The sequence below is a fragment of the Pseudopodoces humilis genome, chromosome 25 (genome assembly GCF_049639895.1).
Source record: "Pseudopodoces humilis isolate 2021_Gansu_Grassland_sample_001 chromosome 25, ASM4963989v1, whole genome shotgun sequence".
Lineage (NCBI taxonomy): Eukaryota > Metazoa > Chordata > Aves > Passeriformes > Paridae > Pseudopodoces > Pseudopodoces humilis.
The window spans coordinates 2,616,764-2,630,700 of NC_142224.1; the positions used below are offsets into that span (position 1 = coordinate 2,616,764).

Sequence of the window (13,937 nt, forward strand, 5' to 3'; positions counted from 1 at the left end):
GCACTTTTGGTGGCTAAGTGGGTGCCTCTACGTGCTCTTCAGCAAATGTGTGAGCACACACGACTTCTGGAGAGGGGACAGACAGGTGTGGCCGCAGGTGATGGCCAAGCAGATGGACATTCATGGAAGATAACTCCTGTGCCCATGTGGCAGGACAAGAGCTGGACAAGGAGGAGCCTCGTGGAGGGACACACAGAGCCTGATGAGCTCTTAGCTTGGGGCAAGATTAATGGAAAATTCCTAATCCCTTGCTAGCAACTGGGGTTTTTTTCTGCTGCTTCTTCTGTGATTTGGCTGGGAGCCCTCTTAACATGACACACCAGCTTGAGTATTGGAATCTCGTCTTGGGTTGATTTTCGAATGCTGATGGGTGTATTGATTTGGAAACAAGCTGGGTTAAAAAGGCATTGGTCTTGTACACAGAGTCGGGTTGAGCTAATCCGCCGTCGATATTCCAGGCCCAAGCACTATTGACAGCCTAATGAATAGAAGTGGGGAAAAAACCCAGACTCAGGGCCTTTATTTTTCCTCTTCCCTCCCTTTTCATTTTCCTTTTCCTCTTCAAGCAATCAAGCTGACTAACCAGAGCCGGACTTTCTCCATCTCCATTAAGCGCGGAGGGAAGCGGATGCATTGCCAGCTCCGGTTCTGGCTGTTTATCTTGCAATCTCTTATTACCTGCCCGAGTTTCTTAAGCCAAAGTCTATCACCAGCAAGTTCTGAAGTCGCTATCAGATGCTGGGGTGATGCAGGACAATTTCTATCTGTTCTCTTCTGATTCCCATTTCCTGACCTAAATTTCCTGTATCACCAGACATCCAGGCCCATCCCTCCCGTGTCCTGCTGTATCATTAGGAAGAGATATTTGGGTACTGCAGGAAAAGGTCAGAGCTTAACTCCTTGCAGCAGTTAAGTACGGGATGATTCAGTGATGGGCTCAGTCCTGTAAATGTGCTGAAGCTCCTCATGCTGCCTGCAGAAATTCCAGCTCTGGAGAGCGAGCCCCCTAATTTGAAGAGCTGTTCTTTGGCTCACCCAGCCCTTTCTCAGAGCAGGACATGAAAGTGAATTACCATGTCCAATTAAAGGGAAACGTGCCTTAATGACCTCGACGAAAATTGGACTGGGGTGCCAGGATTAACTCTCCTGCCTTGGAAATTGGGCCCTATAAATATGTTTTCTCTAATAATCCTGCCCAGAACAGCATTCAGCTTGTGGGAAGTGGTGCTTATTCACCCCCCTAGAAAAGCAGGGTGGCCCAGTACCAGATTTCAGGGATGTGCCAAGTTCAGCACACGGCCCTGGGACATTTTGCCCCTTCCTGATAGGGGCAACCTGAGAGGAAAGGAGAGGTGATGTGAGGAGGTGAGAAAAGAGGTGTCTCCTTTTTAACAGGTTTAGCCAGGAAGAGAGCAGTGTGCAGGTTGCTCTAAGCAGGTCCTGAGTTTCCCCTTGCTGCACCAGCAAAGGGCCTGGAGGCACAGCTCTGGAGGCAGGAGCTCTCCAGGCTCTCAGGATGCAATTAAATCGTGCCCCGGGGCAGGCTGTGCTCTCCAAAGGGACTGGCAGCTGGGGGGGCAAGGAGCTCTTCCCCTTCCAGCCAGGATTGCAGAAGCCTGCTGCTCCCCCAGGCAAGCAGGGTGCATATCAGCCAGGCCCTGACGCTCTGAGCCTGTGCCTGCATCCCTGCTCCTCCCCAGGTTTAGGGAATATTGCTGGGAAACAGCCATGGATGGAGGGCATCCGTGGTTTTGGCCAAGGGCTGCTGGAGGGAAGCAGAGTTATGGGAGGCTGGAGAGCAAAAAACAGGAGAGGGATAGGGGTGGGAGAAAGATATTCCTGCAGGGTATGAGGGTCAGGAATGATCCCCAAGGAGAGAATCAGGTAGAAACACCCAGATCTGATGATCCCCACACTGCAGCAAGGGGTGAGCTGCACATTTATTTCTAGGTTGGCTCTACTGGATGGCCGAGATCCCAAAATAGGTGGGGAGAAGGCACCTCAAGAGCTAATTTATCCTGTCCCCCCGCAACCAGGCAGAGACCTCGCTGCCAAGAACATGTGAAAGCTATTCTTGAAAATCTTTAACAAAGCAGGTTCTTCAGTCTCCCCAGACAATCTATTCTACTGCTTTGCTACCTTTTTAATTAGAAAATGTATAGCTAATATCTAACTTAAACCTTCTTTGTTGCAAATGAACTGGAGTTTTTCTCAGCTTATTCCCAGTGGATGTGGGGAACAATTGATCAGTGTCCTCTGTAATAACCTTTTGCTTTTGGAAGGTTGTTATCCCGGTGCCCCTTAGCCGCCTTCTTTCTGAAACCATCCAAGCTCTGTTTTTCCCACCTTTCCTCATTGGCCAGGCTTTCAGAAACACTTGTCAGTCTTAAAATCCTGGTACAAAAGGGAAAAGGTGATTGCTGCTGATCCAGGAATAGCAGGTCGGTGCCTCTGTGCTAATGTGGGACAAATGAGCTCAGGAATGAGACAGCAGACCCTTGGCACCAAACGCACCAAAGTTCAGCCTGCTATTTTGGGGACTGCTCTAAATGGGGTCAGGCTGGTGGTGCCAAGCTGATGTCAGCCAACAACAGAGCTGCCAAAGGGACAGGGAGGTTCTCAGTACCTGGATCTCTCTTGGAAAAATGCACCCAGATTACAGACAGAGCTAAAATGAGCAGCTCAGGGAGCATCCCTGTCACCTGCAGGGTCTGGAAGGTGCTCCCACTCCTTCAGTACACGTTCCTTCTTAGGAGGAGTTGCCATAAGACCAGACAAAGCACCAAAAACCAGCACTGCCTGTGTTTGCAGGTATCTGCCTTGAACTTTGGGGAGAGCGAGACGTTTTTGGGAGTAAATCCCAAAGAAACAAAATCCAAGGAAGCCCCACTTTCAACAGGTAAACTGTGAACTTGGAGTGGGGCAGAAACCCAGAGTGAGGAAGAAGATTTAGGTCTCACTGACCTCTGAGGAGCGATGATTTTCCTTCTTCTCTTCTCCTGTATCCCACTCTGGTTTCCTAAGCAAATCCTACTTCTTGCAGCAGCATCTCAGGCACAGCCTCCCCCTTCTCCCTGCTCCCTGCAGGACATTCCAGCTATTTAAGCCATTCTCCGGGTTCCTGGGTTTAAAGGAGAGAGGGGAGGTAGGAGGAGAAGGACGATATCTGAAAAGCTTCTATTTGTATTGATAATAAGCCGTCTCCAATGCGTGCCTGCAAAACACTCCCCCTGCCTTGTAAGATGCATTAAGGGAACTTGGCCTTATCTCAGTGCGGGAAATGGACTTGGGGAAGGAGGCACGGAGCCTGCCAGAGTTTAATCTCACTTAGGCACACGAATTTGCATGATAGAAAATGGTGGAATTTTAGTGTTTAAAAAGAAAGAAAGAAGGGAAAAAAAAAAAAAAAAAAGAAAAGAAAAAGGCAAAAGCAGGCAACTGGGGGATATTAGCGCTTTCCCCGCTTCTTTATCAGTTTCCCTGGACCTATCTGGCTCTTGCTGTTGTCACTGGAGCAACTAATCACCCCTCCCCTTTTGTTTGGTGTAAATGAGTTTTCCCCACTCCTCCCGGAGCCCGGGTTAATCTTCAAATCCCACCTTTGTCTGGGAGTTAATTACGTGCTCGGCGGAGTCAGGGGGCTGTGGACACAGGTGGCAGAGGTGGCAGTGCCGGTGGCACCTGTCCCCACGAGGGGAGCAGCCCTGCCAAGGTCTGTGCCAGCCAGATAAAGCCACCGGCTTTGTTTCAACCACCACACTGCCCAATTAAATTTCCTTTGATGCCACAAGCCCCTTTCACTCGTGGGACAGCAAGGAGAACTTTTTGTTGCTGTTTTGCTGCCTGGGTGCCTGGGAAATGCCTTTGCTGGGAGGAAGGCTCAGTCCCTGTAGTCATCATCACCTTAGCTGTGGGGCTGTGCCACCAGTGCCAGTGGTTCTGGGAGCAAGGAGGGACAAGGGATTTGCCCACCAGTGGCAGAGGATGTGCAGACATTGGTCACGTTTGAAGCCGTGGGTTGGAGTTTCACACCAGGCAGTTTCACACATCCTGCTTCTGGAATGGTTTTTCTGGTGTTTCCACACATTTTCCCCCTGGGAGCAGCTATTCCTTCTAGAAGCAAAAGCAGGTTTAGATAATAACTTCTAAAAGGCATGGGGGAGCTGGGAGAGCCTCCCCAAAGCTGTGGAGGGGAGGAAAGCAGCGGCACAAAATGGAAATCCTCCCTCACTTCGCCTGAGCTCTCGGCTCCTTTGACTGATGTGTTCCTTCCTCGTCTCTCTTTTGTTGCTAATAACCGTCCCTCTGTCAAAGCATCCTTGCCTTTTGTACCAGGGCTGTTGTGGAGGACTGAAGGTCTCCCACACTCTCTCACGCACTGGCCTAGTTTTTGGCTCTTTATCCTCGTTTTGCTCTGCCCTCAGGGAGCATCTCTGCAGGTCCCACATCCATTACTGCCCCTGGATCCCTCCTTCTCCCCCACACCCTCAGATCCCAGCCCTGCCTTCTCTGGGATGTGAATGTCCAAGTTCCCCTGTGGAGTGGCCTCGTACCCAGCCAGGCTCCCTCCAGCCTCCCCAAAGTCACTTGACCTCTTTGCAAATCAGTTTAACATCTGTGAGGCAGAGATAATAATTGTCACCTACTTCACAGGGGGGTTGATGAGGATTAATTCATTAATGTCGACAGAGGTCTTTGAAGATGGAACGCGCTATCTGAGAGCTAAACGTTATTATTAATTAGCAATTATATCGTGGGGTGGGAGCAGGGAGGGAAAAGAGACTCCAGAGTCTGTATTATGGGAGAGTTTGCTCTGGGCTCACATTCTGCCCTTGCTGCAACTTCAGGCTGCCCCAGTTTCATGTCCATGCTGCTGCTGGAGGGAGCCAGGCACTCTGCATCCCACTGGGGGTGTGTCCCACCATGCTGCTCCTACCTGGAGCTTGTGGATGGGCCCGCTGGTATGAGGAGTGAGAAGGATGGGGAGGTGAACAGTGCTCAAGTGAGTTAACATTGTTAGAAGGAGAGCAACTTGGAGGTTGGGATGAAGGGAAGACACAGAATCCCAGAGTGGTTTGGGTAGGAAGGGACTTTAAAGCCCACCTAGTTCCATCCCCTGCCATGGGCAAGGACAAATTCCACTGTCCCAGGTTGTTCCAAGCCCTGTCCAGCCTGGCCTTGGACACTTCCAGGGATCCAGTGGCAGCCACAACTTCTCAGGTTAACCTGTGCCAGGGCCCCACCACCCTCATTGTAAAAAGCTTCTTCCTAATATTTATTTCATGAACTTTTTTCAATTTCAAACCATTCCCTCAAGGCATCCTCTGGGCTTGCCTGGCACCCCAGTGATGAAGCGGGCCAGAGTCATGGGAGGATGTATCCTGTTCCCAAGGAGAAAGAATTGGCAGGAGAGTGGAGGAGAGGAGAAGGAAGATCCAGTGATTCACAGGACACACAGACCGGTTTCATTTCCTTCCTGTTTTTCTTCCTTGTGTACACCCAGGCTGTGGCTAATTCCTGTTTGTCTCCCCAGTGAAGTGTTAATGCTGCAGTCCTGTGTGTCACTGGGTTCCCTCAGGCAGCACTGACAGAGTTCTTTGTGGTCCCCTCCAGATGTTCCGTGCCTCAGTGCTGGGGGCATTCCCACCTCTGGCATCCCCTTGGCTCCACTGTTTCCATCCTTCCTGGCTCAGCCGTGTGCGCTTCTGTGGCAGGGAGGAGAGCTCAGTGGAACTCTCTCTGCTACTCCCTCAGAGCTGCGGAGGTCACCCTCGGATCACCCCTCTTCCAGAAAACAAGAGTGTGCTCCTCTTTGAGCCTTTCTGAGCACACGAGCGCAGCAGCCCCGTTCACCCAAGCTCTCCAAAGGCTTTCAGGGAGAGGTCACCCGCCTCACCCAGAGCCATTCAAGAGTGACTCCGCTAATCCCTTCTGCGGAGCGGCTGAATCCGGGAGGCCAGAGCACTGGAGTTGTGTGTGGCTCTCCAGATGTGCAGCATCCTTTCCCCCCATGGATTTTCCAGCCAAAGAGGTGCCACAGCAGCACCCAGGATGAGCGCCGGCCATGTCCCACTGCCGCGTGCGGTTTCTGGAGGAGCTTTGCGATAAAGCCAGTGGGGGTTTAATGAGGTCACTGCAGTTTAATGTTACTGCAGTAATCTCTTTTGTTTTACTACATTAAAATATTTGTGGTGGAACGGTTGGACCACTGTAATGTGATAGCGCTACCTTAATGTTATTGTTGCCATGGCAACACTAATGGCAGCTCAATAACATTATTGCAATTTAATCTTACGACAATAAAATTAAGGGTAGAACAGTGAGACCTCGGCTCTGTAATGTTACTACAGTAACAGCATTGTTATCGTAAGCGCAGGAGCGGAGTCAGCCCGCTGTAGTGTAACATTGGTACCGCGCTTTGTTGTTACTACAGGAGCACCACGGAAAATCACAGCAGGGGATGAATGGGAGGAGACGTCACCGGTGCGCTGGTGCTGCTGCTACCCTGGGGCTGTCAGCATGGGGAGGTCATGCTGTAATCCCATCACTTATTCATCTAATTCCTCAATTGTGGTGTTTTTATCGGGGTCTGTCCTCTTCTCCCTCCGTTGCTGGAGCTCTTTGGAGCAGGTCTGTTGTTTTAGTGGCAGTAACTCTGCAGGGAAGGATTTAAAGCACTGCCTCCATCCAGTTCCAGATCCTTCTGCCTGGCGTTTTATAGCATGTGGCTGTTATGGAGTGATAACGTTTTATATTTATATGTCATCTTTCAATGTGAAGGATCCCAGCACAAGCTACAAATTACTGCCGTGCTGCAGGGCCAGGCAGACAACCCGGCACACGCAGCGTGCCAGAGGAGGGGTTTCATCCAAGGGCACTAATTCCTCTGCAAGTGAGAGTCTCCTCTGCCTAGAGGATTCATCCAGAGTCCCCAGACTTCGTGAGGTGGGGCACAGATCTTTGTGCACCCTATGCCATGTGCCTCAGGAAACACCTGCCATGGCTGGCATGGGTATGCGCAAAATTCCTCCTTTCCCAGGAATAGATGCACTGCATCAGGGCTGGAGAGGCAGTGGGGGGACAAGGCACAGGTGACATCTCTGTGCCGTGCAGGGGCTCGCTGCAGTTTTCTCCAGCCTCCAGGGGAGGGAGGCAGAGCTGCTGATCTGTCCTGAGCATCGCAGAGCTTCCCTCATCCTGCCCAGGCCCAGTGCTCCCGGGGACGCACATTTGCCGTGCCCAGGGATGTGTGCTCTTGGCCGAGGGATGTGCCCAGGGGTGCATTCTTTCTGTGTCTGCTGATTCATGATTGTTTTGCCCGGGTATGAGCTCTTGCTGTGCTCAGGGATGTGCTCTTTGTGCAGAGAGATGTGGGTTTGTTGAGCACAGGGATGCAGATTTGCCATGGTCAGGGATGCACTCTTGTCCCCAGGGTTGTCTTCTTGCTGTGCCCAGGGATGCACAGTTTTCATGCCCAGAGATGCCCTCCTGCCGTGCTCAGGGCTGCAGGTTTCCTTTGCCCAGGGATGTGTGGTTTGTGCCCAGGGATTTGCCATTCCCAGGGATGCTCTCCTGCTTGCTGTGCTCAGGGATTCACATTTGCTGTGCCACACCTGCCAGCCACGCTTAGTGCCCCATTTGCCCACTTGCCCACCTGAACAATCAGCAGGCAGGAATTTTCCCTCTGCTTTGAGCCCTTATGCTGCCTCCCAGTTTCTCAGATCTCCATCCCCAGACAGCTTTTCGGCACCTGAATCTGGGGGTGTTGCTGCCTGCCCACATTCCTCCAGCCCAGCCCCGATCTGGGCCCGCTCTGTGCAGCAGCTGCTCGGCTCCCCTCGTGCCTCAGCATTTGATCTCTCTCCATGAGTATTTGGATTCTGACCACCGCAGTAATTCCTTGTTTGTCCTTTAATAAAAGACCCGTGGGCTCCCCTTGACACCGGAGCTGGAATCGCTGGGACCTGGGGTGTCCTGTGTGCCAACTCTTTGTGGCAATCTGGTTCCACATCCATCCTGCCAACCCCGCTCCTCCGGGGGTTACGTGTTTGAAAACACCAGCAGCAGCTCATCTCCCATTCACTGTTTTTCTCCATCATTTGCTTTATTAAATATTGATTTTCTGTTGCATTATTAAACCTTAAGTCCTGAGCATAAATTTAGAGTTGATACTTTAATCTGGCTCTTCTTTTTGGCCTTTAGAACTGATTTTTCTGGCCAGTCTCTCCGGAGGCGAGTCCAGAAGCAAAAACCTGTTGCAGAGGCTTGGGGAGTCAGAGGATGAAGCAAAGGGCTCTTCCCAAGAGATTTTTGTCTGTTTGGTGTAGTCTTTGCTATGAAGGTGGCATCCATAGGGATCCTGGCCTGCAATCCTGCACAGACCTTGAGTGAAAGGAGGCTGGGGAGGAATCAGCCAAGTTTTTTCAGGGAATTTTGTACATTACTGGCTGCCGGAAGGATGTAGTCCTCTCTTTTTTTCTCTTTTTTTTGCAGAGAGATTGCAATCTGGAATGGGAATTTAGCCTGGAGCCACTGCGTGGGCAGGGTGGCCGTGAGGCATCCAGCCCTCCACGTGCCTGGCTCTGCTCCCTAGGGTTTGCTGCCTTGCTCTGCCAAAATTGCCCTGCTTGGGAGCAGGACTCTGCCGAGGAAGGGAGCCACAGATGGCAATGCCTTGTCCTAAATTCATTCCCAGCTCCTGAGTGATGCTGCACAAATCTGGTCATTTTTTACCCTACAAATCCTCAGCAAAACCAGAAATGGCCTTGGCCAAAGCTGCAGGCAAAGCCAGAGGGATGTGGGTGGTATAAAGCCACCAACAAGCCAGGAGCAGTGCAAGTGGCCACCATCCCATCCTTGATAGCCACGGTGGGTAGCTCTGATCCCTGCTCTGATCCCTGCTCTCCTCCCATTCCCTATCGGAGAGCTGCACGCTGCCAGCTGCTGCCAAACCCCATGCTGCCAGCAACCAGGTGTCTGAACATGCTTCCAGAGCCAAGAGAGCTCTGCAGCCAAAAGGGAGGAGGGGAAAGCAGTGTGGCAGCACCGGCAGGTTCGGGAGGATAAAAAAAAATAAGAAAATTAGAGAAGAAAAAAGGCAGAGGGAGGTTTGCAAACGGCTTTTGGATCCAAACAGGGCATGGAACCTGTGCCTGGCAGCTGCTGTGCTGAGCAGTGATTTAAAAGCAGACTCCCAGCAGCAGGGAAAGAGGCAGAGGGGTAAGCAGATGTGAACACAATGCTGGAGATAAAGGAGAGGCCAAGGGAACAGCTGCCGAAACGCTGCCCAGGCCCGCCACTTCCGAGGGCTAGAGAACCTCCAGCAAATGTCCCCAGGCTTGAGGACAGGCTGGGAGGAGGTCACTGGGAGAATAAAGGGGGAAACTGGGCAGAAAACGTGTTTTTTTTCACATTGCTCTTGCCTGGGTTTTGAAGGAGAGGGGGAAGCTGGGAGGATGGAGCTGCATTGAAACATGGGGAGAGTTGTGATTTTGTTTTCCTTTCTGTTCTGGTGATGCAATGGAGAAGAAAGAGATTTAGAAAGACAAGGAGAAGCAGGAAGTGGAAAACAAAAAGGCAAGGATCTTTGTAAAAGATGTGGAAATGTGATTCTTCAAACAGTATTGAAATGTGGCCTTGAAATATTTCTGGTTTGGGTTTTCCATGCCTGCTGTGAGACAGCAGTGAAACCCCTTTGTCCTGTCCCTCAGAAAGGAGGTGGATTTATTCCTTAGTCCATGACTGCATCCCTGGAAGGGATCACCACAGCCCCACTGGGTGCAGGGGCCAGGGTGGGGAGGTGTTCCTGTTTTAGGTGGATCCATACCCTCATACAGAAGAAATCCTTCCCTGTGAGGGTGGTGAGGCCCTGACACAGGTTCTCAGAACAGCTGTGGCTGCCCCTGGATCCCTGGAAGTGTCCAAGGCCAGGTTGGATGGGGCTTGGAGCACCCTGGAATAGTGGGAGGTGTTCCTGCCCATGGCAGAGGGTGGAATGAGATGATCTTTAAGGTCTCTTTCAACCCAAACCATTCTGGGATTCTGTGATTTTTCATTTCTGGCTTGCTTGTCCCGCTAGTAGAGGTGCCCAAAAGATTTCAGCTCTCCTTTTTGGTAGCATCTTGTATAATTTCCTGGGTAGGGTTTGGGATGAGGCAGGAGAGGTCACACACCCCGTGCTGGTTCGCTGTCCTGTGTGAGATATGATGAACAGGTCTCAATCTACCCTCCTCTCTGCCCAAATCTCCTGCCCACTGGGCCCCCACAGCCAGCAGACTCTCCAGTGTGTGCCTGGGGCTCTCCTTGCCTGGCCCAGCATTGACACAAGGCATCAACAGAGATGTCTCCTCCATGGTTTGCCCTCCTTGTAATCCCTCCTTCTCGCAGCCAGCCCGAGAGCTTCAGCCTTTGATCCTCCTCCTCTTTTGCAAACACTTCTCTCTGCTTGTGAAATTAAATCTCTCTCACAGTGATTTCCTTCCCTATCTTTTCTTTTTGGCCGAGTCTGTCTGAAATATTCTCTTTTTTTTGCTCCTTCAGCAGCAGGGCTATATAATTGATGGCCTCGCCAAGCTTTCTGTGCTGAACATTAAACCCTTCCTGCCTTGGCTCCGACCGGAGTTCATTACTTTCTGAAAAGCTCTGTTGTCTGTTTGTGCTCAGATGATTGTTGCTGTGGAGGGGAGGATGTTGTCGACACAGAGAGAGGAGAGGGGTTGGGTTTGGCCAGGGATGCTTTGTAATCAAATCCTGCTCCCTTTAGCAAATTTTTGAGTGGAAGGGGCCTCTTTTAGTAAAATTGAAATATGGTACCCTCCTGAAGCAGAAGCACAAAACTCAGGGTCTGAATTAGTGCAGCAAAAGGTCGTCTGGCTCTTGGGGCAGTGGGAAAACGCTGCTTTGCAATATACCCCTGCTCAGCACTGGGCAGGAGGGAGCAGGGGCTGCTCCCATCAGCACAGGCTGATTTCCTGGGGTAGTCACACCACCTTTCTCAGTGAACCCTCTGTGGTCATTCCTTCCAAGCATCTGCATCCCAGGAGCTGCCCTGGGAAGGATGAGCCCCATGCCATGCTGGCAGGGTCCCTCCAGAACCGTGGTGTCCTTGTCCTGGAGCTGGGGGTCACTCTGTGTGTGTTTTTACACGATGCGAACCCTTTCTGCACATTTTGGCCTTTCCTGGCAAGACAAGGTGGTGCTTTCTGTGCTTTGCCCTAATGCCAATGACACTCCTGGCTCCCCATCTTCCTCCATGGGCTGTCCTCACTTAAAACACAGCAAGGCTGAGGTGATTACAAGGATTGGAGATGCAGTGACTCTTCCCTGCCAACAAGTAATTGATTTATTAAAGACATTACAATACATTCATGGTTGAGCATAAGAGTTTCCTTTGAACTCGCTCAGAAATCCGAGGGGATTGTGCCTGTTTGCGAGGACCACGGGCAGAATAAATCTGGGCTCCCCCATCGCCTCCCCCCCGTGCCGCCACAATTTCATTTCCCTTTGACTGGCGCGAGTAAATATCACAGCTCGACAACTCCAGTCCGGTGACTGGTGTGATCCAATTTAATAGCATTTAAAAATTCAAAGTGATTGTTAGCCAAATGGAAATGTAAGATTTCATACCCAGCCTGCCTTGGGGAGGAAAGGGAGAATTAGGGAGGGTGCGGGGGATGTAGACAAATGGACTAGATAAAAAATAATGGAAAGTAACTTAATTAAGAGGCTCGAGTCAAGTTAAAAACAGTAATGATTTTGAATCGGAGAACCACAGGTATTAAAAATGAAAGGGAAAGAGGAAAGAAAGAAAAGGAGAGTGCGGATAAAAAGCCTCCAAAATGATTAAATGGGAGGAAAAAGAGGCATAGGAAGAATGGGGTAAAAATAGTCCTTCCATGTAAAGCAGGAGCACATGGGGAATAGACAGTGCTGGTGATGAGGCTGGGCATTAGGAAGACAAATAGGGAAATTAAGGATGCTCTGGCGGTGATAATTCCCTGTGGCTTTTCTGGCATTCTCGGAGGCACGAGTGTGGCCGAGAAGAAGACTCGAGGGCTTTGTTTAGGAGAAACAGGAAATGAAGGAGCAGTCCTGATGGGAAAGGAGAACAGCCCCCGCGTTCTCCAGGCGCATCGATATCCTTCCCTTGTGGGACCGTCGCTCCCTCCTTTTCCTTCGCTTTTAGCTCTCTCAAATGTTGCTTGGTTGGGTTGAAATTGGGGATTGGAATTTTAATTGCCCCTCTGTGTACAGGGATATACAGCTGTGCTCAAGTGGCCTGATGACTGATTTTTAACCGTGGAGCTCTCGTTCCGTGCAGCCCCATGGAAATATCTGCCCTGGCAGCCACCCTCACTCTCCCTGTGCCTTTTTGACATGGTTTCCCAAGCTCCACAGAGCATGAGAGGCAGGTGCTGCAGAGCGTTGATCCCAACAGGCGCCTCTGGCCCATTTGATCTTTGGGTCTCATTTCTCCATCCGTGAAGTGGGAATAATAACGCTCCCTTATCTCCCAGGGTGATTTGATGATAGGTATAAACCACATAGGAAGGCTTGGGAAGGACAGTAAGCATCATCCCACAGACTCTGGATTGTTGGTATTTGCACTCCTGCTTGTTCCTGGCACCTTTGGGCAAGCTTTGGGTTGGTCCCCTGGGCTTGGGCAGCTGTGAGTTTGCCTAGAAATGTGCCTTGGGATAGGGTGAGGGATCAGAAATATTCCATGGGAGGGGTGAAGAAGGCTGTGGGGCTCTTGGAGCCCAAGAAGGAGAGCCTGAAAAAGCAAGGATATAAAGAAATTCCTAAAAGGAGTAAGGAATGGATCTTTGGCAAGGCAGAGCTGCCTCTGTTGGCACGATGGATGAGTCACAAGAGATGTGTTCCCATGGGATAGGAGGAGTGGCAGCACATGGAGGCCATGGATCACCTCACCTGTGGTTCATTTTGGACTGCTGGACCTTGCTGACCTCCCACTCCACGAGCTTTGCTCTCCCACTCTGTTCTCCCAGACAGAGTCTGGGCATAAGTAGCAGCCTCCAGACCACCTAATCAGACAATAACAGGGCTGTGCTCCCTGCCTGACCCATTAATTTTTAACTGGAGTCAAAGGCAAAGATGGGAAGAAGCCCAAGCAGGAGTAAAAGCCCTGTTCGGAGCATGAGGGGCACCTGGAAGAGCTGGAGCTCAGGAAGGATGGGAGGAAAGAGCTGTCTGGGGACAGGCAGCACTGGCAATGCAGAGATTCAAATAGATAAATGAGGCAAAAAGGGCATGGATAGACTCAGAAGATCCAAATAAACTCAATCAAAACTTGGGGCTTTCTCATGGTTCCACACGAACACCACGGATCTCAGTGGTTTTTGAAGTGAAGGCACAGGGTCCAGAGATGCTTTTGGGGAAGCACAGCTCGTCCTCCTGCGAGGGCGGGTGAGCCACACGCTCTGCCTGGGCACGGGCTGGAGGCTCCCTGAATTAGCTGAGTGTCAGTGTGGAAGTGCAATCACAAACACTTTGTGCTCCAGCCCAGGGAGAGAGCACAAGAGTGAGAGCGCCGAGATAAGAACAAATATGCAGGAGCATAGTGTGTTTTTAATGGAAGGGAGATTTATTTCTCTCTGTGTCTTTTTAAGCCTCTAGATAGATCATAAAAAAAACCAGCCCAACCCACACACAACCTGTCTGCCTGAAATAGCCGAAATGTAATTTAAAGAGCAGCATTTTAACTAATACTTCACTTCAGAGACACCTGCCCTATATTCATTGGAGATGCAGGCTGCATTAGAGCATCTGATTTATCTTTGGAAAGGATGTTTCAGCTCCTTTGTTCCTGTCTGGTCCCTTTTGAGGAGTAAAGTGGCAGAGGGGCGGTTTGGCCAGCTCAGCCCTGGTTGTGATGCCCACTCTGCATGGACAGAGAGCTGGAGGGGACAGGGAGAGAC

The 13,937-nt window shown here is 50.9% G+C and overlaps 1 protein-coding gene across 9 annotated transcripts in view; it reads left to right on the forward strand.

The window, feature by feature from the left end:
* The window catches only part of LOC102105752 (protein CEPU-1), a 352,214-nt gene that overhangs the window by 303,658 nt on the left and 34,619 nt on the right, over nucleotides 1-13,937 (forward strand). The gene's annotated exons all lie outside the window — the stretch shown is intronic.